This window comes from Oncorhynchus masou, chromosome 23 (genome assembly GCF_036934945.1).
Source record: "Oncorhynchus masou masou isolate Uvic2021 chromosome 23, UVic_Omas_1.1, whole genome shotgun sequence".
NCBI lineage: Eukaryota > Metazoa > Chordata > Actinopteri > Salmoniformes > Salmonidae > Oncorhynchus > Oncorhynchus masou.
In genome coordinates, this window is record NC_088234.1 from 20,983,787 (window position 1) to 21,010,371 (window position 26,585).

Here is a 26,585-nt window from a genome sequence, read left to right on the forward strand (position 1 = left end):
CTATTTACTACAACAAAGTGAAGCTGGCACCAAGGCCGCTCTCAACCAACTATAAGGCCATAAGCAAAGAAGAAAATCCTCACCCAGAAGCGGCGCACCTAGTGGCCGGGGACACAGAGATGTATTCATAGCTGTCCCCGCCCTCCATTTGGCAAATCTGACCATACTTCTATCCCCCTGATTCCTGTATAGAGCAAAAACTAAAGCAGGAAGTACAAGTGACTCACTCAATAAGGAAGTGGTCAAATGACATGGATGCTAAACTGCAGGACTGTTTTGCTAGCACAGACTGGAATATGTTCCAGGATTCATCCATTGGCATTAAGGAATACACCACCTCAGTCATCGGCTTCATCAATAAGTGCATCGATGTCGTCATCCCCACAGTGACTGTACATATCCCAACCAGAAGCCATGGATTACAAGCAACATCCGCATCGAGCTAAAGGCTAGAGCTGCCACTTTCAAGGAGCGGGAAACTAATCCGGACGCTTATAAGAAATCCCGCAATGCCCTCAGAGGAACCATCAAACAATCAAAGCATCAGTACAGGATTAAGATTGAACCCTACCACACCGGCTCTGACACTTGTCGCAAGTGGCAGGGTTTGAAAACTATCACAGACTTCAAAGGGAAACCCAGATGCGAGCTGGCCAGTGACGCGAGCCTATCAGACAAGTTAAATGCCTTTTATGCTCGCTTCGAGGCAAGCGACACTGCATGCGCAAGAGCACCAGCTGTTCTGGATGACTGTGTGATAACGCTCTCGGTAGCCGATGTGAACAAAACCTTTGAACAGGTCAACATTCACAAAGCCGCTGGGCCAGACGGATAACCAGGGCGGTACTCAAAGCATGCGTGGACCAACTGTCAAGTGTCTTCACTGACATTTTCAGCCTCTCCCTGACAGTCTGTAATACCTACATGTTTCAAGCTGACCACCATAGTCCCTGTGCCGAAGGAAGCGAAGGTAACCTGCCTGAATGATTACCGCCCCGTGGCACTCACGTTGGTAGCCATGAAGTGCTTTGAAAGTCTGGTCATGGCTCACATCAACAGCATCCTCCTGGACACCCTAGACCACCTACAATTTGCATACCGCCCCAATAGATCCACAGAGGACGCAATCTCAATCACATTCCACACTTCCCTTTCTCACCTGGACAAAAGGAACACCTATGTGAGAATGCTGTTCATTGACTACAGCTCAGCGTTCAACACCATAGTGCCCTCAAAGCTCATCACTAAGCTAAGGACTCTGGGACTAAACACCTCCCTCTGCAAATAGATCCTGGACTTCCTGATGGACCACCCCCCAGTGGTAAGAGTAGGCAACAACAGGGGGCCCCACAGGGTTGTGTACTTAGTCCCCTCCTGTATTCCCTGTTCATCCACGGCTGCGTAGACAAACACAACTCCAACACCATCATTAAGTTTGCTGACGACACAACAGTGGCAGGCCTGATCACCAACAATGATGATACTGTAGAGAGGAGGTCAGGGAACTGGCAGTGTGGTGCCAGGACAACAACATCTCCCTCAATGTGAGCAAGACTAAGGAGCTGATCGTGGACTACAAGAAAAGGCCCCCATTAACATCGAAGGGGGCTGTAGTTGAGAGTTTCAAGTTCCTTGGTGTCCACATCACCAACAAACTATCATGGTCCAAACATACCAAGGCAGTTGTGAAGAAGGCATGATAAAACCTTTTCCCCCTCAGGAGACTGAAAAGATTTGGCATGGGTCCCTAGATTCTCAAAAGGTTCTACAGCTGCACCATCGAGAGCATCCTGACCGGTTGCATCACCGCCTGTAATGGCAACTGCTCAGCATCTGACCGTAAGGCACTACAGAGGGTAGTGCGAAAGACCCAGTACATCACTGGGGCCAAGCTTCCTATCATCCAGGACCGATATAATCGGCGGTGTCAGAGAAAAGCCCATAAAATTGTCAGAGACTCCAGTCACCCAAGTTATAGACTGTTTTCTCTGCTACCGCAAGGTAAGCGGTACCGGAGCGCCAAGTCCAGGACCAAAAGGCTCCTCAACAGCTTCTACCACCAAGCCATAAGACTGCTGAATAATTCATAAAATCGCCACCGGACAATTTAACCCTCCTTTTGTACACTGCTGCTACTCGCTGATTGTTTGTTACCTATGCATAGTCACTTCACCCCAGCTACATGTACAGTTTACCTCAACTAGCTTGTACCCCCGCTCACTGACTTGGTACCGGTGCCCCCTGTATTTAGCCTTGTTATTGTCATTCTTATTGTGTTACTTATTATTATTACTTTTTATTTTAGTCTACATGGTAAATATTTTTCTTTTTCTTGAACTGCACTGTTGGTTAAGGGCTTGTCAGTTAGCATTTCACTGTAAAGTCTACACTTGTTGTATTCGGCGCATGTGACAAATAAAGTTTGATTTGATTTTGATAAGACTTCCCAATTTTTTAAAAACCTTTATTTAACCAGGAAGGGCTCATTGAGATTTAAAATCTCTTTTTCAAGAGCGTCCTGGCCAAGATAGGCAGCACCAAGTCATTACAAGAATTACAGACAGACAACATGAAAAACTACAAGTAATCTAGTAAAAACCATTGAATTTACAAGAGTATAACAAAATCAAAAACAGCAAATTAAAAACATTGACAGGTCAGGGAATCAGCCTCAAAATCCTTCACCAGTGATTTAAAAACACCAATCGGGACAAGTTCTTCCAGTTTAAAAGTATTTTGTAAGGCGTTCCAAGACGATGGCGCAGAGTACATAAAAGCCCTTTTACCAAATTCAGTTCGGACATTTGGAACAGTTAGCAGGATAAAGTCCGGCGATCGAAGAGAGTACCCACCACATTGCAGAACAATAAAATTGCACAAATAAAAAGGTAGTAAACCCCAAATGGCTTTGTAAATAAAAGTATACCAGTGACTGAGCCTACGAGTGACTAGAGAAGGCCAGCCAACCCTGGTATACAAAGTGCAGTGGCTCGTAAGGGTTATGCAGTTTAAAATAAATCTCAAAGTGCCATGGTAAAGGGTGTCAATTGATCTCAAACACTGAGCGGAAGCAGTCATATATAAAATATCCCAATAGTCTTGTAAAGGCATAAATGTAGCTGATACCAGCCTCCTTCTGGCTTCAAAAGAAAAACAGGCCTTATTCCTAAAATAAAATCCCAATTTCAGCTTCAATTTTTTTTGTAAGTTGTTGAATATACAATTTAAAACCTCAATCTCTTTGCCCTGACAGGTAGTATTAGGTGAAAGGTTCAGAGGTCTATTTTTTGCATTAGAAAACACTATTAGTTTAGTTTTGTCAGTATTGAGGATAAGCTTCAATTGACACAATGTATGTTGAACAGTATAAAAAGCAGTTTGCATGTTCTGGAAAGCTTTTGTAAGAGATGAGGCACAACAGTAAATAACAGTATCATCAGCATAAAAATGAAGTTGTGCATTTTGGACATTTTTGTCTAAATCATTTATATAAATAGTGAATAAGAGAGGACCAAATACAGAGCCTTGGGTCACACAATTAAAGACGGATAATTTAACAGACATAAGCCCATCAAATTGAGTGCACTGAGTTCTATCAGACAGATAGTTAGCAAACCATGCAACTGCATGCTCCGAAAGACCAACAATCAACAATCTCTGCCTTAGTATAGCATGATCAATATCAAAAGCCGTAGCAATAAAAAGTGAGACACAGTGCTGTTTTTTGTCAAGGGCTTCAGTGATATCATTTAAAACCTTCATGGCTGCTGTAATTGTGCTATGCTTCTTCCAGAAGCCCGATTGGTACATTGATAAAATAGAGTTAGTAAATAAAAACTCTTTTAGCTGTTGACTTACAAGGGTTTCAAGTATTTTCACCAGGGGTGACCGCTTTGAGATTGGCCTATAGTTATTTAAAAGAGTTGGATCTCCCCTTTTAAAAGTGGTAGGACAAATGTGGATTTCCACATCTTTGGAATTTCATTACATTCCAGGGTTAAATAGTACGTGGTTCAGCTATGAAATCAGCTGCCAGATTTAAAAAGCAGGGATCCAAAAGATCAGGACCTGCAGACTTTCTCTGATCTAAGGATTTCAGAGCTTTATGTACCACCTGCACTGAGAATGGCAAGAAGCTAAAAGTTTGACCAGCTCTCACTGGTTCATCCACACAGGGTTGTACAGAGACAGAGGACACTGAATCAAACAGCTAAATCAAACCAGATGATACAAAGTGCTCATTGAAACAATTTAGCATTTCAGTTTTGTCATATATAGCAACAGAGTCCTTCAAAACACATGAGGTTATTCATTAACATTATTGTTACCAGACATAGACTTAATAGCCTTCCAACACATTCTAGGGTCATTCAGGTCATCAGTGGTAACAGACATAAAATATTCAGACTTGGCCTTCCTGATAAGAAAATAACACTTGTTTTCGTAACTGCCTGAAAATAAGCCAATCAGCATCAGAAGATGATTTCCTTGCTTTAGCCCAGGCTAGATTACGGTCGTGAATAATACAAGACAGCTCAGAAGAAAACCATGGAATATTCCGCCCTTTAACCCTGAACATGCGGAATGGGACATTTTTGTTTACTATTTGGAAAAAAACACCATGAAAGAATTTCCAGGCAGTTTCCACATCAGGGATAAACTCAATCTTGCTCCAGTCAAAATAAAACAAATCATGAAAGAAACCCTGCTCATTATAACACTTCAAATTTCTCTTACAAATAAAACGTGGGTTTGTCTTTGGAACCTTAGTATTTCGAACAGCAACAACAGCACAATGGTCACTTAAATCATTACAAAAAACACCAACCTCAGAATATTTATGTGGAACATTTGTCAATATCAAATCAATCAGGGTAGATGTATCTATAACAGCCAATCACAGTCATAGAGAAACCATTTTGAAACCTCAATAAACAAAGGAAGAAATTCCAAATGTTTACTAATAGTTTCAGACTTTGCCACACTTACATGGAATTTAGAGGACATGATCGGGGATATGATTTCAAAAGTGTAATTCTCACCTTTGCTGCATTTCATTTGAAAGATAAGCACAATAGCGTCAGCCCAACAGGAAATTCAGCTCTGGCGTTCCGGTCTCTTGTAATCTGGGTTAAATCAAGTCACAACAGGGGTATTTACCCTACCTTCAGTATATCTTCGCTGTTCACGGCGAAAACCCTGAAATCTACTGAAATGCTGAATGAGAGACCGCAGAATCTATCTCAGAAACAAAATAACTTTATTTGAGAAGTGTTGTATTACAGAGGTAGACTGTTCTCTTCCACTCAAGACGCAGGTTTTGAAGAAGCTGATAGCAGTTAGGATGTTCGCACCACTGTGCACATTTTTTCTTCTTGGAGAGATGGGCATGTTTCATTTACGTTTATTATGATGGCATGTTTAGTATACATTTTTTAAACTCAGTCACTTTTAGTAATAGCTTTCATCAGGGAATATAATGATACAATACATTTTTATTTAAACTCACAGACACTTTGAGGCATTCCAATCTTGCATGGTTATGTATATATAACATGGTATAGGATGTTGTCTTTTCTTTTGTTGTACAACAGGAGAGTGGTCTCATATCAGCCAAAGTTGGGGTCACAGTGACTTTGCAGCACTTCTATGAAGGCGACGTGGCCATGCATTTCTCCTGGTTCAAGCGACCCCTGGGAGAAAAACCTCAGCTCATCTCAACCATCTATAAGTATGACAAGAGTCCTACATTTTACCATGAGTTCAAGGGTAACCCTCAATTTTCAATGCCATGCGGCCAAGGAATTAATCACCTCAGTATCTCTGACTCAGTATCTCAGCTCGGATTCAGCCACGTACTACTTTGGGAGCGCTCACTCAAATGTGTTAGAATTTGGACAATTGTCTATAAAAGGTACAGTCCTGAGAAAATTATTTTAATATTCCGTAAAATATTTTTTGAGAAAGTCTGAATTGGTAGACAAAGAGTAGTGATGAGTTAACCTAAGCAAACATAATTTTAGGAATTTTTTATATCTTTTGTGGTGCCCCGACTTTCTAGTTAATTACAATTAAATGATTAGCTCAATCAGGTCATATTAATTACAGAGAAATTATTTTATAGAATAGCATGTCATATCACTTAATCCTGCATAGCCAAAGACACGACAGCTTTCTGTGGTGGTGGGGCAGCCAAGGGAAAATACGGAGCATAGGGTTTGGCATTGTCCTCTAGTTGCGCTGTGATTGGCTCAGTGTTCTGTCACTCATGGGGACAATATGTCACTGCAAAATCTACAGGGAGAGCTCGGAAATTCAAGAACCTTGGGTGCTGCCATAGAGTTACATTATACATGCCCATCCAAGAAGGCTCAAGGTCATTGGCCACAGATAAAATGACAGAAAATATCGTTATATGTACTCTAGCTTTGATTGGACCGATCATGTCAACATCCCACTTTCAAAATTTTAGCTAGCAAGCTGACAGTCATCATCATGAATCAAGTCGACAATCTATTGGCACATCCTTGTCATGATGAGAAATTATGAAGAGAAATTATAGATAAAACATATTGGTGCTCATCGGCCATTGGACATAAACATTACACAAGAAGTTGGAAATCAGAAATTCAACAATGAGTGGTTTGGAAGGAATCATTGTCTCACTGCAAGCATTGAAAAGCAATCACTAGCCTGCAATTTAGTGCAGTGGCTTTGTGGTCCCAAGTCTGGGTTTAACGGTCTCTTTTACAAGTTTAAAAGGATAAACATTCAACATAGGCCATGCTGTCAATCAAGCATGACTTCTGCTGTGTTCGAAACAACTAGAAACTTGGAACTGGGAAATCTCAGACTTCAGTGAGTTCAAGACAACTGGGAAATCTGAATAAAAAATGAGCTCCGACTGGGAAAATACTCTTTGAAAATACGTCATCCAACTCGGAATTTTATTTTACAGTACAGAGGGTCATGGGAAATATTTGTAAATGTAGATCTGTCCCTAAATGTGACCAACCACCTCAATTTGGTCTTACGTTGCAAAATTTGAAATAGTGTTTTATTACATTGGATAAAAGTATAAAATACTCACAGCTACAAAATTGTAAATCATACAGTTGAGGCAGTTGAGGAACAATGGGAAAGTAAATGTCCTTTGAAAGTTGATAAACTTGTAACTCCACTTTTGAGAAAATGACTGTTTTGGTACACCTACTGGAGAGCTCTCATTTGTCTACATCTATTCAGTATAGTTGACACTTTTAAGCCATGTTGTTCTTCACATGACCATCTCTGGTAAATACACTGTCACGCCCTGGTCTTAGTATTCTGTGTTCTCTTTATTATTTTGGTTAGGCCAGGGTGTGACATGGGTGATTTATGTGGTTTGTTTTGTCTAGGGGTTTTGTAGTTTATGGGATTGTTTTTAGTTAAGTATTCTAGGTAAGTCTATGGTTGCCTGGAGTGGTTCTCAATCAGAGGCAGGTGGTTATCGTTGTCTCTGATTGGGAACCATATTTGGGCAGCCATATTCTTTCGGTTTCTTGCGGGTTGTTCCTGTCTCTGTGTTTAGCACCAGTTAGGACTGTTTCGGTTTTCCACATTTTCTTATTTTGTATTATACATTGTTCAAGTTATCATCTTTATTAAAGATGTTTATAAATAACCACGCTGCGTTTTGGTCCGCCTCTCTTTCACCAGAAGAAAACCATTACACACACTCTATATCAAATAAAATCTAAGTTTATATGTCACCTGCACAGGATACAGATGTTGTACACGTACAGTGAAATAGTTACTTGCATATTTGTAGCAATATCAAAAATTATTAGATGATACTTAGAACGACAGATGTCGAAATTGATGGGTCATGTGAAATAAATGCTATAACCACCCTCAGGCACATCTAGCTAAGTGGATGAGTCACTATTGTCGAGACATGTACACATGTCGGCAGGTAACCTTGTGGTTAGAGCGTTGGGCCAGTAACCGAAAGGTTGGCGGATCGAATCCCAGAGCTGACAAGGTATAAACCTGTCATTTTGCCCCTGAACAAGCCTAGTTAAATGAAGGTTAATAGACATTCATGACATACATTAAATGGTAGTAATCACCCTCAGACACAACTAGCTAACTTAATGGGTCATGTAATCATCTTGCAAAGTAGAGTCTTTTGTTTAGACATGTAAATAGTTAGCTAGCTTAACAATTAACCATAATCCCAACCCATACTGTAGCAATACAAATACATTGTCATTGCTAGCCACCATGCATGGAATGCTATAGTATGAATCTGCAGGTAGCTAAAGCTGACCAACTAGGTTCAATGTTAGCTAGCTAGCTAACATTAGGCTATAACTAGAAACGCAAATGGGTTTCTGAAAATCAAATAATATTACTACACAGATCATACACTTAACGTTAGCTAGCGATCTAGCAAGCTAACGTTCACTAGCTTTAATTTGCAGTGAAAATGTATTTTATGATAAAATTTGAAATTTATAATATCTGAAATTGTAGCTAGACTGGATGAACCCTTCAAGGCAGTCTGGAACCCCTTTAACTCCGTTTTGTTTGTACAGCTTCCTTGGCCCGCGTTGTGTCAAGTCACTCTGGTCCACACTGAACGTGTCCACAAAGTAGTCCATCAGAACTTTTCCCCACTGATCTTTGTTCGATAGCGCCTGCTAAATTCAGGTCAGCAATGTTATTGAGAGCAGTAGCAACACTTTTGCTGTTCTCCTTGGCTAACATATCTTTCAAAAAGTCTGCAGTAGCAAGGTTTATGTACACATACTGAACAGCTCATGTTATGGACAGAAACATGCTACATGACAGACCAATCTGAACTCATCTCAACAGTGATACCACATAGACATCCTGCTGAAAACCACATAGAGACATAGATACACAGAGAGCAGGTATGAGGGACCTGTCTGCACAAAGCCAGCAGGCCCACCTGACTAAAGCGTAGATACAGCCTCGTCTTCTGCTTTGTGCAGAGTACCTGTGAAACTGTTCACTGTGTGGGGGTAGGTGTGAGTGACATCAAATCAAATCAAATTTATTTATATAGCCCTTCGTACATCAGCTGATATTTCAAAGTGCTGTACAGAAACCCAGCCTAAAACCCCAAACAGCAAGCAATGCAGGTGTAGAAGCACAGTGGTTAGGAAAAACTCCCTAGAAAGGCCAAAACCTAGGAAGAAACCTAGAGAGGAACCAGGCTATGTGGGGTGGCCAGTCCTCTTCTGGCTGTGCCGGGTAGAGATTATAACAGAACATGGCCAAGATGTTCAAATGTTCATAAATGACCAGCATGGTCGAATAATAAAAAGGCAGAACAGTTGAAACTGGAGCAGCAGCACGGCCAGGTGGACTGGGGACAGCAAGGAGTCATCATGTCAGGTAGTCCTGGGGCATGGTCCTAGGGCTCAAGTCCTCCGAGAGAGAGAAAGAAAGAGAATTAGAGAGAGCATATGTGGGGTGGCCAGTCCTCTTCCGGCTGTGCCGGGTGGAGATTATAACAGAACATGGCCAAGATGTTCAAATGTTCATAAATGACCAGCATGGTCGAATAATAATAAGGCAGAACAGTTGAGACTGGAGCAGCAGCAAGGCCAGGTGGACTGGGGCTAGCAAGGAGTCATCCTGTCAGGTAGTCCTGGGGCATGGTCCTAGGGCTCAGGTCCTCCGAGAGAGAGAAGGAGAGAATTAGAGAACGCACACTTAGATTCACACAGGACACCGAATTGGACAGGAGAAGTACTCCAGATATAACAAACTGACCCCAGCCCCACGACACAAACTACTGCAGCATAAATACTGGAGGCTGAGACAGGAGGGGTCAGGAGACACTGTGGCCCCATCCGAGGACACCCCCGGACAGGGCCAAACAGGAAGGATATAACCCCATCCACTTTGCCAAAGCACAGCCCCCACACCACTAGAGGGATATCTTCAACCACCAACTTACCATCCTGAGACAAAGCTGAGTATAGCCCGCAAAGACATGCACCCAAAGAGGACAACACATTACAGAGGAGAGATGACTAGGTTGTTTCCCATTCTTATTCAACTACTCCCTAGAACTCAATACAAAACTACACAAACACATGAGTCATTGTCTTCATCATATAGAGATCACTCTGCGACCCATTTTATATTGAGTGATTGTATGGCTCCTCCTGATAACTTAGCTACACTTTATAGTAACTTAGTTGATGTTAGTAGTAATGATCCAGTGATGATGACTACCTAGCCTGATGGATGCATGAGACGCTATGATTCTGAAATGGATTTATAACATGATACAGATGTCTAATATACATGTAATAAATTACCTCGTTAAAGATTCTTAACTGAACATTGTCTTTATTGGGCCTTTGTTGACAAATATTATGACTACACACATGATATATCACAGGAGAGTACATTATCAATGATTCTGAGTGAAAAATGTTAACATTTTGACAATTCTAAAAGTTCCTGCCAACTCCACAGTTCAGGCAGTTATGGGGACATCCATGTACCTTATTGAAAGAGAAATGAAGTGCAGTACTTCAACCTGCACATATGCATATTCACTTTTTGTATTGTTTGTGAAAATGTCTCAGTTACAATGTGTACATTGTCATAATCAGATTACATTTTCAACAATATCAACTCTCTTCAAAATTTACTCAGCTAAGAAGTCTATTTTTAGTTCAGGCTTTTCTTATGAAGAAAGTGAGTTGTGCTCTTAGTGACATGGATGTTTGTGGTTTTGATTCACTGAGGTGTGTGAAGACAGTGTGTGGTGAGGACTGATGGTCATTTGCTGGGGGTTAGAGATGAGTTAAGCTGAGTGGAAAATCCATTTAGGGCCGTCAGAATATCACAGAGACGTGATGCAGGACACAGTTTAAAAAGAAGACAACTGAAAGTGTTAGTAGAATGTACTCTACGCATGCTATTAGAAACATCATGTAATCAGGATGCCGTGTACCTGCAAACCTACCAGTTTAACTTGAAGAATATGAGTGCAAATCAAACAATACATCAACATTAGTGAATTAATGTTTTATTTGATCTAAAATGTACCACAGTACCACAACAGTAAAGTTATAAGGAATTTGACAGAATACAAGCAATTCTAGCACAATTATAATAATAAAAACACTGTGTGAATGAAAAAGCAATGTAAGTCTTAAAGGAGGTAAATCTATGTTTCAATCCATGTTTTGGCACCTCACCCCAGATGACACAGAGTCTCTCTCCATGGCGATACTCTGTCTCCGGGTCTTTGGCTTCTTGTGGATGATATTCAGAGCAGCGTAATGTGCCGATGTGAGTGTGTCATCATGTTCCTTATCCGAAGAGGAATAGCAAAGCAAATTTCCACAACATCAGGAAATGACCTGATAATTTGATAGAATGATTTGTTTACAGGTAGTCAAAGGCATATTCAGAGTAGTTCACTATAAGGTCTGAATACCTGGTTATGAGAACTGGGGACTGTCAGACCACTTGGCTGAGGATGCGTTCCTTTTAGACAAACATGAAGGAATCATCATCAACATCATCATCATAAAATGAATTAACCCAGTTTCATGACTATAACATGTAATGTATACTGCACCAACAGTTTAAGCATATATTGTGGTTAATGATAACGCCTACCACTGCACAGCAGAAAGGTTTTCTTGGTCATCTTATACATAACACAACCAAGGACAATGATGATGATGACACAAAGAGCCAACGCTACACCCAGACAGTACACCAAGAGAACGCGTTCCTTCTTACAACCATCTGTGGAAATACAGACAGGAAATTCAGGACATTTTGTTTAAGCAGGCATAAAATGTTAGAACATATTAGAATTGTCAGAAATATCACTAATAGTCCAGCTTGGTCCCTTTCCCAAACAGGATCTCCCCACATGAAGCCACAGCACAGTAGTAAGACCCAGCATCAGAGAGGCTGAGGTTCCTCTTGGGGAGGTTGTAGACACAGCTCTGTGTAGGAGACCCAGCCTCAAAGCTCTTCTCACACTGATCACTCCTGTCTCCATTGGTGTAAAGGATTCCTGGGTGGGATTCTCCTGAGCCATGTCTGAACCAATAGACACTGTGTTCTCCTGCACAGGTCTCAGTGTGTATTGTACAGTTCAATGTCACAGAGTCTCCTGGCTGGACTGACTCAGACACAGGCTGCTGGAGTACAGACATGTGGTTGGACCCTGAATTTAAAGAGAGTGAGTAAGATCATAGTGTGTACATTTGATTTTCCTGCTAGATTAATTCATTTAGCATTATATGAACACACTAAGTTACAGAATTAAGTTACCTTTGACAATTAAAGAAGTTCCATCTCCAAATATGACTTTGCCCACTTTCATAGCACCCCAGTAGTATGTAGCTGTGTCCCCTGACTCTGTCTTGGAGATGGTCAGGTTAGAGCTGTCAAAACCTCTCCCCACACTCAAACGTTTAGTCTCACTGAAGTCCTTGGTAAAATTGTTGAAATAAAAGGTATTTTGAGTGCGATAATATGATGATGCCATGAGAAGAGGCTTCTGTCCAACAGTTTGCTTGAACCAAGCGACTCTGACCATCAAATTAGATTGACAAAAGCAAGTGAGAGATGCACTTTGTCCCAGGTGTGTAACTATCACAGGGTCTGGTTGGATTACATCCTTGTTAAGTGCACAACCTGTGAAGCAAACAAACGAAATAAATCAAAGACAAAGTTAAAGTACAGAATTATACAATATTATCATTATTCAGACAGTCATTAAAATTGTTTAAAAAAGACTGACATAAGTAAAAGGATCCATGTTTATATTTCTTGTCAGGCATAGGTGTATTGATGGCAGGGAAGTCAGGCGCAGGGGAGTCAAACGGAGTGTAAAATGGAGTCTTTTAATAAAGTCCACGTAACATGCTCCATAACACTAAAAGGTACATACATAAACAAACATGGGTATGAGGACCCGCCGCACACCTATACAACACAAAACTACCCTGACAATAAAACAATCTCTGACAAAGACATGAGGGGAAACAGAGGGTTAAATACACAACAGGTAATGAATGGGATTTAAAACAGGTGTGTGGGAAGACAAGACAAAACCAATGGAAAATGAAAAATGGATCAATGATGGCTAGAAGATCGGTGACGTCGAACGCCGAGCACCGCCCGAACAAGGAGAGGCAACGACTTCGGCAGAAGTCGTGACATTCTTACTTACCCAAATTGGTGTTAATCAAAAATATTGTCCAATATATAATCATAATTTGCTTTCTGCACTATACAGTGTGTGGGTCTGACAACTGGGCACCTTTTATATGACACTCATTGGGTAATCATTATGAAGTAGGTGGAAACTCTGAACCAAGTGATTTTATTGGCTGTCTGGACAGGCATAAAACATGTGATAAAAACTTCAATCTAACATGTGTCCTGTGGCATACCATAGTTAGAGCAGCCCTTCAAATGATGTACAGTCAGAGTTACTGGTTTGTATTTTTTCATCATTTGGGTCGGTGGCTGAGACTACAGGTACATATGTCCTCTTTGACATACACAGGGGGTTTACATTGTATTTCTCACTTCATGTCTGTAGAAGGCAGTTCAAGCTTTCAGGAGGAAGTTAACTCTGGTGAGGTTGGCACCTTTTTGACAAAATAAAGATGTGATTTTGATACCTGGTGCAAATAATTGGTAAGAAGTAAGATGTCATTAAACTAGGAAATAAAAATATGCTTATTGAACTATCACACCAACATAAAGGCAGGTTACAGACTTCCATGTTAAAACCATTATCATAAAAAGTAAGAGTTTAGACATTTGCGAAATCATTATATACGTACATTTGTTTGTACACTTCTACAAAAACAGATGTATCCAGTCAGTCAATCTCAGCCACTATTGCTGAGGATTTGAGACCCATGACACAATCCTAGTATCAGCTTTCACAGTTGCTGGACAATTATGCTCTGCATCTGAGTTATTTTACATTTATATGAGGTGAAGCAAGGCCCTTTCAATAGCATCCTACAGCAAATGAGAAATCTATATAATCGCCAGTTCACACGGACACTGTCAAGATGAAAGGGGAATTCGGAGGAGGGGTGGGGCTTCATTTAGAATGATGCTGATTGGATGACCCTCACATGTCACATCCTGTCTTGATGACACACCAGAGTAGATGATTTCTTCCTCTCTCTGTTCTCTCTGTTCTCTGCTCTGTCAGAATCTCTTCTGAGTTTGAGTCCAGGCTCTGTCGCAGCTGGCCGCAACTGGGTAACCCATGGGGCGGTGCACATTTGGACCAGCGTCGTTAGGGAAGTGTTTGGCCGGTAGGGATGTCCTTGTCCCATCACGGACCGGGCACAGTACACGCTGACATGGTCGCCAGGTGTAGGTGTTTCCTCTGACACATTGGTGAGGCTGGCTTCTGGTTTAAGTGGGCATTGTTTTGAGAAGCAGTGCCGCTTGGTTGGGTTGTGTTTCGGAGGATGCATGGCTCTCGACCTTTACCTCTCCCGAGTCCGTACTGGAGTTGCAGTGATGAGACAAGACTGTAACTACCAATTGGGTAAAAAAATGTATGATTGAAGTGAAAGTCACCCAATAAAATACTACTTGAGTAAAAGTCTAAAAATATTTAGTTTGAAATATACTTAAGTATAAAAAGTCAAAGTACAAATAATTTCAAATTCTGCATATTAACTTCTTGACGCATCTATCACGTTAGCGGGATCATTTTCGTCAACATCCGCTGAATGCAAAGCGCCAAATTCAAATTAAATTACTAAAAATATTTAATTTTCATGAAATCACAAGTGCAATATAGCAAAACACAGCTTAGCTTGTTGTTATTCCACCGGCATGTCAGATTTCAAAAAAGCTTTTTGACGAAAGCATACCAAGCGTTTATGTAAGGTCACGATGGGGCAGACAAGAATTACAACTTGTATCCGTACAATTCGTAGAAACATGTCAAACGTTTTTTATAATCAATCCTCAGGTTGTTTTTACAATATATAATCGATAATATTTCAACCGGACTGTTGCTTCTTCAATAGGAGAGAGAGAGAAAATGTCTGCTCCACTCTGTTGGCGCATGCAAAACACTGCTGGCACCCAGCCATCCACAGACTCGATGGGATCTTTCTTGCAAATTTTTCAGAATAAAAGCCTGAAACTATGTCTAAAGACTTTTCACACTACGTGGAAGCCATAGGAAAATGAATCTGGTTGATATCCCTTTAAATGGAGGGAAGGCATGCAATGGAACAGAGAGCTTTCAGGAAAAACAGCACTTCCTAGTTGGATTTTCCTCAGGTTTACGCCTGCAATATCAGTTCTGTTATACTCACAGTGTCACGACTTCCGCCGAAGTTGGCTCCCCTGCCTGTTCGGGCGGTGCTCGGCGGTCGTCATCACCGTCCTACTAGCCACTACCGATCCCTTTTTTGTTTGTCTGTTGGTTTTGTCTTATTAGTTTCACATGTTTGTATTTTAGTTTAATTAGTGTCCTTATATATAGTAGGTTGTCCCGCCCTTGTTTTGTGCGGGATTGTTTTTGTTACTCTGTTGTATGGTGGTTTTCGTGTGTTTATTCTCCGGACTATTTTGGTCCTGTGTTTGGGCTGGGTAATTGTATTCGCCCTGTGTGTTGGCATGACCGTTGTTGTGCGTCGGAGAATAAATTGACAAATTACTGAACCCAGCTCTCTGCGCCTGATTCCACCCACCACTCTTAGTAAATCGTGACACACAGACAATATTTTGACAGTTTTGGAAACTTTAGAGTGTTTTCTATCCTAATCCTAATTATATGCATATTTTAGATTCTGGGCCTGAGAAATAGGCAGTTTCATTTGGGTATGTTTTTCATCCAAACATCAAAATACTTCCCCATACACTCAACAAGTTAAGCAAACCAGATGGTGCCATTTTCTTGTTTTTTATTTATTTACGGGAATTCATGGGCACACTCCAAAACTCAGACTTAAGCATGTATGTTTAGTGAGTCCGCCAAATCATGGGCAATAGGGATGACCAGGGTTGTTCAACTGATAAGCGCATAAATTGGACCCTTTCCTCGTCCTGCTAATCATTCAGAATGTAACAAGTACTTTTAGGTGTCAGGGAAAAAAGTAAAAAGTACATTAAAAGTACATTTAGGAATGTAGTGAAGTAAAAGTAAAAGTTGACAAAAATATAAATAGTAAAGTAAGGTACAGATACCCCAAAAATCGACTTAAGTAGTACTTTAAAGTATTTTTACTTAAGTACTTTACACCACTGACCGTGGAGCTATGAGGATGAAACAGACTCACTCAATTCAGACTCTATTATTAGGCCTAACTACAGCTCATACTGTCTGCAATACTATGTACTTCAGCTGGCCAACAGAGGGCTTGTCCACACAAAGTAAGAGACACAACAGCAAGAGTCAGTGGATCCTTCACTTAATGTTTTTCTTGCCATCGTGGTCCATGGGAGTCATACAGTAGTTGGGACCTGGTTGTCCACATGTTCTTACATCTTCCACACAGTCACTTAGTAACACAGAGAAACAGAAAACATGTCAATAGTTTACTTAACCAACAATACCTCATACACTATTTATTCTGTAATGTATTGACAGATAAAATTCCTCCCATCATATAATTAGAAGTAGGCTCTTTCTTCTTGGTCCAGATGATGATGATACTTTACATCACACTTCAGACCATGGTTTGTGTTTAACTACGGACTTCAGATCTCTAGGTCAATTAACTAATACATAGTTCATTGTGTTTTTACACAGATTTCTGTAGAATATATATATATATAACTTGCTGCCTCATTAAAATAGTTATCTTTTTGCTAAAAAGGACAACATGAAGAGCAAAAAATGGTCATACAACTAACTGACACCACGGAGACATCCTGCTGAAACCACAGAGAGAGAGAGACAGAGAGAGAAAGACATAGAGGGTCCTGTGCAGAGGGCCGATAGGCCTTAACAAAGTGTAGATAGCTACAACCTTGTGTATTGTTCATAGCAGACCGCAGAATACCTTTAAATATGTTGCTGAGTATGTGAGGGGGTGTTTGGCATGCAATCAGTAGGCCTATGTCTTAAAGAGAAAACAAAGAAGTAAACCTCCTACACCACAACTGCATTGTATTTTCTGTAACATGATGCAAGGGACTTCCTGACTCCACATAAATGAAGACATTGACCTTTACACTGTAAGCACTGTGTTTAGAGGCCAGTGTTGCACTCAGGGGTGTGAACATTATGGTGGTCTTGAGAGGGAAAGTAGTGCAGAGTGTTGGTGCAGGTCAGTCTTCCTGTGTTAAAAGTCTATGAAAGTTAGTTTCCAATAGTGGAAAGTCACTGTAACACCCTCCACTATGACCACAGAGGTGTGTGAACAGAATGCATTGAGTTCAACTTGTTGACATTAATTTGGTTTAACAGTTGGAAATGCTTTATTTTTCTTTACACATGCAAATCAAATGTAAAATGAGTTTGACACAGAAGCAATGCATTCAATTATTTGTACTTTGTGTTACACTAAAAATAGCTATCATCACATTATACTGTTGCATTCAAATATAGCTAGTTATTAAAGAGGTATCTTGCATACAATGACAACTGTTTCATTTATCCAGTTCTACTGTCTGATCCCAGAGTAGACCGTCTCTTCCTCCATGTTGCTTCTCTGTCTTCTAGACCTGTTGTTCTTGTTGCTCAGATTCAGAGCTACATAATAGAGACTGTCTGCATCTTGGGCCTGTGAGAAACAGAACTGTATTTTTAACATTACATGTAATCATTTTCTCCTGAGCCATGTCTGAACCAATAGACACTGTGTTCTCCTGCACAGTGTGTATTTTACAGTTCAGAGTCACTGCGTCTCCTGGCTGGACCGTCTCAGACACAGATTGCTGGAGCACAGTCAGTCTTTGATCCTTCTCCAAACTCCATATTGTTGTTATCAGAGCTCCCACATAGTATGTGCCAGAGTCTATCAGCTGCATGTCTGAGATCCTTAGGTGATTCTTTTCTTGGCCATTTTCCACTGAGGAGTGAGGTTTACCCTTAAACTCATGATAGAATGTTGCGTTCCTTTCAAACTTAATGACAGTTGAGAAGAACTGAAGTTTATCTCCCAAGGTTTGCTTGTACCAAGAGAACAATACTGCCATGTCACTTTCTTGAAAGCAGTGCAATACCACTGTGTCTCCAACGTTGACTGACATGAGACCACTCTCTTGACGTATGGATGAAGACTCCGTTCCCGCTCGCACATCAACTAGAGAACATGAAAATATAGTAACTATGCTATAGGTTACCCCAAATACAACTTTAGATTGTCAAAGTGTCTGTAAAACAAGAATTGGACATCTGTTATAATAACTAGGAGTGGTGGGTGGAATCAGGCGCAGAGAGCAGGGTTCAGTCGTTTGTCAAATTTATTCACCAGCGCAACAAAAACGGTCACGCCAACACACAGGGCGTATATAAGTTGCCAGTCCAAACAACAGGACAGAAATAGTCCGGCGAATAACGACAAGAACAAAATAACACCATCCAACACAGAGTAACAAGAAACAAGCCCGCACAAATACCCAGCGGGCCTAGTGCCCTTAAATACCCTACAAACAAACCCGAATACAAAACAGGTGTACCCAATTAACCAATAACCAAAAACAAATGGAAAGGGAATCGATGGCAGCTAATAGGCCGGAGACGACGACCGCCGAGCCCCGCCCGAACAGGAAGAGGCACCATCCTCGGCGAGATTCGTGACAACATCACATACTGCAAGTAGAGAAATATAAAATATTGACTTACCCATCTCTACGAGAAGTGGAAATGTATGACAGTGTGATCACCTTTAAAGTTGTCATCCACTTCACAACTTGTTCTGATTCAGAATAGTTGTCTTATAAGTAGATTCTGCTCATTATAGATGTATTACAAATGAAGTACTTATTGTTGAATTGTGGCATCCCTTATTCTTTATCACTGCAGCTACTGTTGTGAAAGAAAGTCATAGTTGTGACCTTTTTGGAACATGAATGCTAAGACAATGTCATCCACGAGGGCTTCAATCACCACAAAGTCACTTCACCTCACTAAAAACATCTATGGAGAAAACACAGCAAACACAATACAGTAGTCTTCTTTTAGTGATCTCCCATTCAGGAGAAACTCATGGTTGATAAATACACTCTTAAAAACGTCTAATAGTTGACATGAACGACTGCTCATTCGAAAAGAAATTGCAATTTACACTACAGTTCAAAAGTTTGGGGCCACTTAGAAATGTCCTTGTTTTTGAAAGAAAAGCACATTTTTGGTTCATTAAAATAACATTAAATTGAACAGAAATACAGTGTAGACATGGTTAATGTTGTAAATGACTATTGTAGCTGGAAATGGCAGATTTTTTATGGAATGTACATAGGCGTACAGAGGCCCATTATCAGCAACCATCGCTCCTGTGTTTCAATGGCACGTTGTGTTAGCTAATCCAAGTTGATTATTTTAAACCCCAGAAACCCCTTTTGAAATGATGCGTAGCACAGCTGAAAACTGTTGTTCTAATTTTGAAAAATGGCCTTCTTTAGACTAGTTGAGTATCTGGAGCATCAGCTTTTGTGGATTCGATTACAGGCTCAAAATAGCCAGAAATAAAGAACTTTCTTCTAAAACTCGTCAGTCTATTCTTCTCATGCGAAATGAAGGCTATTCCATGCAACAAATTGTCAAGAAAATAAAGATCTCGTACAACGCTGTGCACTACTCCCTTCACAGAACAGTGCAAACGGGCTCTAACCCGAATAGAAAGAGGATTGGGAGGTCAAGGTGCACAAATGCGCAAGAGGACAGGTACATTAGAGTCCTCAACTGGCAGCTTCATTAAATAGTACTCGCAAAATACCAGTCTCAACATCAACAGTGATGAGGCGACTCCGGGATGCTGGTCTTCTAGGCAGAGTTGCAAAGAAAAAGCCATGTCTCAGAGTGGCCAATAAAAAGAAAAGATTAAGATGGGAAAAAGAACACAGGCAATAGACAGAGGAAGATTGGAAAAAAAGTATTATGGACAGACAAATCTAAGTTTGAGGTGTTCCGATCTGTCATGGCCGTCATACGAAGGAGACCAAGGTGCGTACATTCTTCTTTTATTAATGAATGAACACTGAACAAATGAACAAAATAACAAAATTAACCGTGAAGCTAATACGAATAGTGCAGACAGGCAACTAAACATAGAATAAGAACCCACACCAGCTGTCAGAACCCACAAACACAAAAGAACCCACAAACAAAAAATGGTAAATGGCAACCTAAATATGATCCCCAATCAGAGACAACGATAAACAGCTGCATCTGATTGGGAACCATATCAGGCCACCATAGACATACAAATCACCTAGACCTACAAGAACCCTAGACACACAAAAAACACTAGACAATACAAAACTAGCATACCCACCCTCATCACACCCTGACCTAACCAAAATATAAAGAAAACAGAGATATTAAAGGTCAGAGCGTGACAGGATCACAAAGATAACATTCGTAAGAAACAGAAAAATTTAAAATATGCTGGAGGAGTGCTTGATGCAATGGTGGAGGCAATGTGATGGTCTGGGGATGCTTTGGTGGTGGTAAAGTGGGAGATTCGTACAGGGTAAAAGGGATCTTGAAGAAGGAAAGCTATCACTCCATTTTGCAACGCCATGCCATACCCTGTGGACGGTGCCTAATTGGAGCCAATTTCCTCCAACAAAAGGACAATGACCCAAAGCACAGCTCCAAACTATGCAAGAACTATTTAGGGAAGAAGCAGTCAGCTGGTATTCTGTCTATAATGGAGTGCCCAGCACAGTTACTGGATCTGTCGCGGTAGGGGATTTTGCTATAGGACCGTTAAGGTACCCCCGTCGAGAGTGATACAAGTCGTCTCACTTAAGTTCTTATGTCACCCGGCTAACAGGTGACTCACAGGTCCGCCGGACTGACCTGGTTATGTATCCTGCCCAGAGATTAGCCTTGTGTGATGCCGTTAGGCTGGTTTCGGGATCTTAGATAATATCAATCAGACTTAGAGTACCTCTTGTTTTACTTTCAATTTCACTTTTTATGCTTCTTATATCTAGACTCACGTATACTAAAACTTGGGTACGATTTACTGTCTATGTCTGTCGACTAATACTGCTTGAGCATTAATATACAGTATTACTATTACAATAAAATGATTATTCTGTCCAAACCGTTATATTGTCTTCAGTGTAGAAACTAGACTTGTCCCCCCCAACTCGGGAGTGTCAGAGGCGTTCTCTCCCCTAGGATTTTGGGTCTAGTTTCTATTTTTTATTCAATGTTTACAGTACATAGTTGTACATGTTATTACAGTTTATTTACATTACATTACATTTAAGTCATTTAGCAGACGCTCTTATCCAGAGCGACTTACAAATTGGTGAATTCACCTTCTGACATCCAGTGGAACAGCCACTTTACAATAGTGCATCTAAATCATTAAGGGGGGGTGGTGAGAAGGATTACTTATCCTATCCTAGGTATTCCTTGAAGAGGTGGGGTTTCAGGTTTCTCCGGAAGGTGGTGATTGACTCCGCTGTCCTGGCGTCGTGAGGGAGTTTGTTCCACCATTGGGGGGCCAGAGCAGCGAACAGTTTTGACTGGGCTGAGCGGGAACTGTACTTCCTCAATGGTAGGGAGGCGAGCAGGCCAGAGGTGGATGAACGCAGTGCCCTTGCTTGGGTGTAGGGCCTGATCAGAGCCTGGAGGTACTGCGGTGCCGTTCCCCTCACAGCTCCGTAGGCAAGCACCATGGTCTTGTAGCGGATGCGAGCTTCAACTGGAAGCCAGTGGAGAGAGCGGAGGAGCGGGGTGACGTGAGAGAACTTGGGAAGGTTGAACACCAGACGGGCTGCGGCGTTCTGGATGAGTTGTAGGGGTTTAATGGCACAGGCAGGGAGCCCAGCCAACAGCGAGTTGCAGTAATCCAGACGGGAGATGACAAGTGCCTGGATTAGGACCTGCGCCGCTTCCTGTGTGAGGCAGGGTCGTACTCTGCGGATGTTGTAGAGCATGAACCTACAGGAACGGGCCACCGCCATGATGTTGGTTGAGAACGACAGGGTGTTGTCCAGGATCACGCCAAGGTTCTTAGCGCTCTGGGAGGAGGACACAATGGAGTTGTCAACCGTGATGGCGAGATCATGGAACGGGCAGTCCTTCCCCGGGAGGAAGAGCAGCTCCGTCTTGCCGAGGTTCAGCTTGAGGTGGTGATCCGTCATCCACACTGATATGTCTGCCAGACATGCAGAGATGCGATTCGCCACCTGGTCATCAGAAGGGGAAAGGAGAAGATTAATTGTGTGTCGTCTGCATAGCAATGATAGGAGAGACCATGTGAGGTTATGACAGAGCCAAGTGACTTGGTGTATAGCGAGAATAGGAGAGGGCCTAGAACAGAGCCCTGGGGGACACCAGTGGTGAGAGCGCGTGGCGAGGAGACAGATTCTCGCCACGCCACCTGGTAGGAGCGACCTGTCAGGTAGGACGCAATCCAAGCGTGGGCCGCGCCGGAGATGCCCAACTTGGAGAGGGTGGAGAGGAGGATCTGATGGTTCACAGTATCGAAGGCAGCCGATAGGTCTAGAAGGATGAGAGCAGAGGAGAGAGAGTTAGCTTTAGCAGTGCGGAGCGCCTCCGTGATCCAGAGAAGAGCAGTCTCAGTTGAATGACTAGTCTTGTAACCTGACTGATTTGGATCAAGAAGGTCATTCTGAGAGAGATAGCGGGAGAGCTGGCCAAGGAAAGCACGTTCAAGAGTTTTGGAGAGAAAAGAAAGAAGGGATACTGGTCTGTAGTTGTTGACATCGGAGGGATCGAGTGTAGGTTTTTTCAGAAGGGGTGCAACTCTCGCTCTCTTGAAGACGGAAGGGACGTAGCCAGCGGTCAGGGATGAGTTGATGAGCGAGGTGAGGTAAGGGAGAAGGTCCCCGGAAATGGTCTGGAGAAGAGAGGAGGGGATAGGGTCAAGCGGGCAGGTTGTTGGGCGGCCGGCCGTCACAAGAAGCGAGATTTCATCTGGAGAGAGAGGGAGAAAGAGGTCAGAGCACAGGGTAGGGCAGTGTGAGCAGAACCAGCGGTGTCGTTTGACTTAGCAAACGAGGATCGGATGTCGTCGACCTTCTTTTCAAAATGGTTGACGAAGTCATCTGCAGAGAGGGAGGAGGGGGGAGGGGGAGGAGGATTCAGGAGGGAGGAGAAGGTGGCAAAGAGCTTCCTAGGGTTAGAGGCAGATGCTTGGAATTTAGAGTGGTAGAAAGTGGCTTTAGCAGCAGAGACAGAGGAGGAAAATGTAGAGAGGAGGGAGTGAAAGGATGCCAGGTCCGCAGGAGGCGAGTTTTCCTCCATTTCCGCTCGGCTGCCCGGAGCTCTGTTCTGTGAGCTCGCAATGAGTCGTCGAGCCACGGAGCGGGAGGGGAGGACCGAGCCGGCCTGGAGGATAGGGGACATAGAGAGTCAAAGGATGCAGAAAGGGAAGAGAGGAGGGTTGAGGAGGCAGAATCAGGAGAAAGGTTGGAGAAGGTATGAGCAGAGGGAAGAGATGATAGGATGGAAGAGGAGAGAGTAGCGGGGAAGAGAGAGCGAAGGTTGGGACGGCGCGATACCATCCGAGTAGGGGCAGTGTGGGAAGTGTTGGATGAGAGCGAGAGGGAAAAGGATACAAGGTAGTGGTCGGAGACTTGGAGGGGAGTTGCAATGAGGTTAGTGGAAGAACAGCATCTAGTAAAGATGAGGTCGAGCGTATTGCCTGCCTTGTGAGTAGGGGGGAAGGTGAGAGGGTGAGGTCAAAAGAGGAGAGGAGTGGAAAGAAGGAGGCAGAGAGGAATGAGTCAAAGGTAGACGTGGGGAGGTTAAAGTCGCCCAGGACTGTGAGAGGTGAGCCGTCCTCAGGAAAGGAGCTTATCAAGGCATCAAGCTCATTGATGAACTCTCCGAGGAACCTGGAGGGCGATAAATGATAAGGATGTTAAGCTTGAAAGGGCTGGTAACTGTGACAGCATGGAATTCAAAGGAGGCGATAGATAGATGGGTAAGGGGAGAGAGAGAGAATGACCACTTGGGAGAGATGAGGATCCCGGTGCCACCACCCCGCTGACCAGAAGCTCTCGGGGTGTGCGAGAACACGTGGGCGGACGAAGAGAGAGCAGTAGGAGTAGCAGTGTTATCTGTGGTGATCCATGTTTCCGTCAGTGCCAGGAAGTCGAGGGACTGGAGGGAGGCATAGGCTGAGATGAACTCTGCCTTGTTGGCCGCAGATCGGCAGTTCCAGAGGCTACCGGAGACCAGGAACTCCACGTGGGTCGTGCGCGCTGGGACCACCAGATTAGGGTGGCTGCGGCCACGCGGTGTGGAGCGTTTGTATGGTCTGTGCAGAGAGGAGAGAACAGGGATAGATAGACACATAGTTGACAGGGTACAGAAGAGGCTACGCTAATGCAAAGGAGATTGGAATGACAAGTGGACTACACTTCTCGAATGTTCAGAAAGTTAAGCTTACGTAGCAAGAATCTTATTGACTAAAATGATTGAAATGATACAGTACTGCTGGAGTAGGCTAGCTGGTAGTGGCTGCGATGTTGACACTACACTAATCAAGTCGTTCCGTCGAGTGTAATAGTTTCTACAGTGCTGCTATTCGGGGGCTCGCTGGCTAGCTAGCAGGTTGATTGCGTTACGTTACCTTAAAAGAACGACAATAGCTGGCTAGCTAACCTAGAAAATCGCTCTAGGCTACACAATTGTCTTAGATACAAAGACGGCTATGTAGCTAGCTAGCTACGATCAAACAAAACAAACCGTTGTACTGTAATAGTTACTACAGTGCTGCTATTTTTGGTTCTTAATCCATAACATCAAAAATCATCAAAACACTTACTACTATTAATGCCTTATTACAACAATCCAATTTGTGGGAGTTGCTTCAGGAAGCATATGGTGAAATTCCTTCAGATTACCTCAACAAATTGACAACTAGAATGTCAAAGGTCTGCAAGGCTGTAATTGCTGCAAGTGGAGGATTCTTTGACGAAAGCAAAGTTTGAAGGACACAATTATTATTTCAATTAAAAATCATTATTTCTAACCTTGTCAACTTCTTGACTATATTTCCTATTCATTTTGCAGCTAATTTCATGTATGTTTTCATGGAAAACAAGGACATTTCGAAGTGACCTCAAACTTCTAAACGGTACTGTACATATTTACGAGCGTATGCCTTGTTGTCTGCCTCTGTCGTCGCCGGTCCGTCTGCTGGAGAGAGTCGACAGAAAGGTCTCTAGTTGCGTTCCTAGTGGATAAGTCAGGCCTACCCATGTTGTCGCATAGAAGAGACAAAATAACCTAATTTGAGAAGTGTTGTTCTACAGAGGATAGACTTTTCCACTCAAGACACAGGTTTTGAAGAAGATAATAGCTGTTAGGATGTTTGCACCACTGTGAACATTTTTTATTCTTGGAGATATGGATATGTTTTACTTACTTTTGTTATGATGGCATATTCAATAGAACATTTCTATTTTTACTCAGCCACAGCAGTCTGTGTGTGTGACTCTGAACTGTAAAAAAACACACTGAGACCTGTGCAGGAGAACACAGTGTCTATTGGTTCAGACATGGCTCAGGAGAATCCCATCCAGGAATCATTTACACCCATGGAGACAGGAGTGATCAGCATGAGAAGAGCCCTGAGGCTGGGTCTCCTACACAGAGCTGTGTCTACAACCTCCCCAAGAGGAACCTCAGCCTCTCTGATGCTGGGACTTACTACTGTGCTCTGGACTTATGTGGGGAGATACTGTTCAGGAATGGGACAAAGCTGGAAATTCAAGATAAACCTCTTTTGATCCTTTGTTAAAATGACAATAACACTATATTTACATACACAGGTGGTTATTGTAAAATACAATGTCTCCTCAATGACTTACATTCACATCTTAGTCATTAGTTAGAACTAGACACTCTTATCCAGAACGATTTACAGGAGCAATTAGGGTTACGACAAGTGCCTTGCTTAAGGGCACATAGACAGATAGTTCACCTTGTCGGTTAGGAGATTCAAACAAGCAACCTTTCTGTTATTGGCCCAATGCTCTTAACCACTAGGCTACCTGCCGTCCTACCTACTGACTTACCTGATCAAATGAAGGCAAAATAAAATACATGCTATTACACTGTAATAACCTCTACTGTATAATAGAAAACATGTAAATTCTTCAGGGGGGTGGAGGGAGGGGGGGGTATTCAAGTGGCGACTAAAGCAGATATGAGGATCCTTGTCCTCTTCTCCATCATAAGAATTGTATTTCTCCTCTGCTGTCTGACCATCTTCTTCATCATCTACCTCACCAGTAAATAGATTAACTCAATGATTCAGTTTCTTAATCCTTCAGCTGTTACAAACACAAATGTGGTTTACTGTCTGCTCAAATGTTTCAGTGCTCGTCAGTTTAGGTGACACAATGTAAAAGTAAAATATCCATAT

General features: G+C 42.3%; 2 pseudogenes; one reads left to right on the forward strand and one right to left on the reverse strand.

Moving 5' to 3' along the window:
* The first annotated feature begins 251 nt into the window (after window positions 1–251).
* Window positions 252–25,958, forward strand: LOC135510080 (uncharacterized; annotated as a pseudogene).
* LOC135511209 (uncharacterized) lies at window positions 11,208–13,274 on the reverse strand (annotated as a pseudogene).
* Window positions 25,959–26,585: the final 627 nt, after the last annotated feature.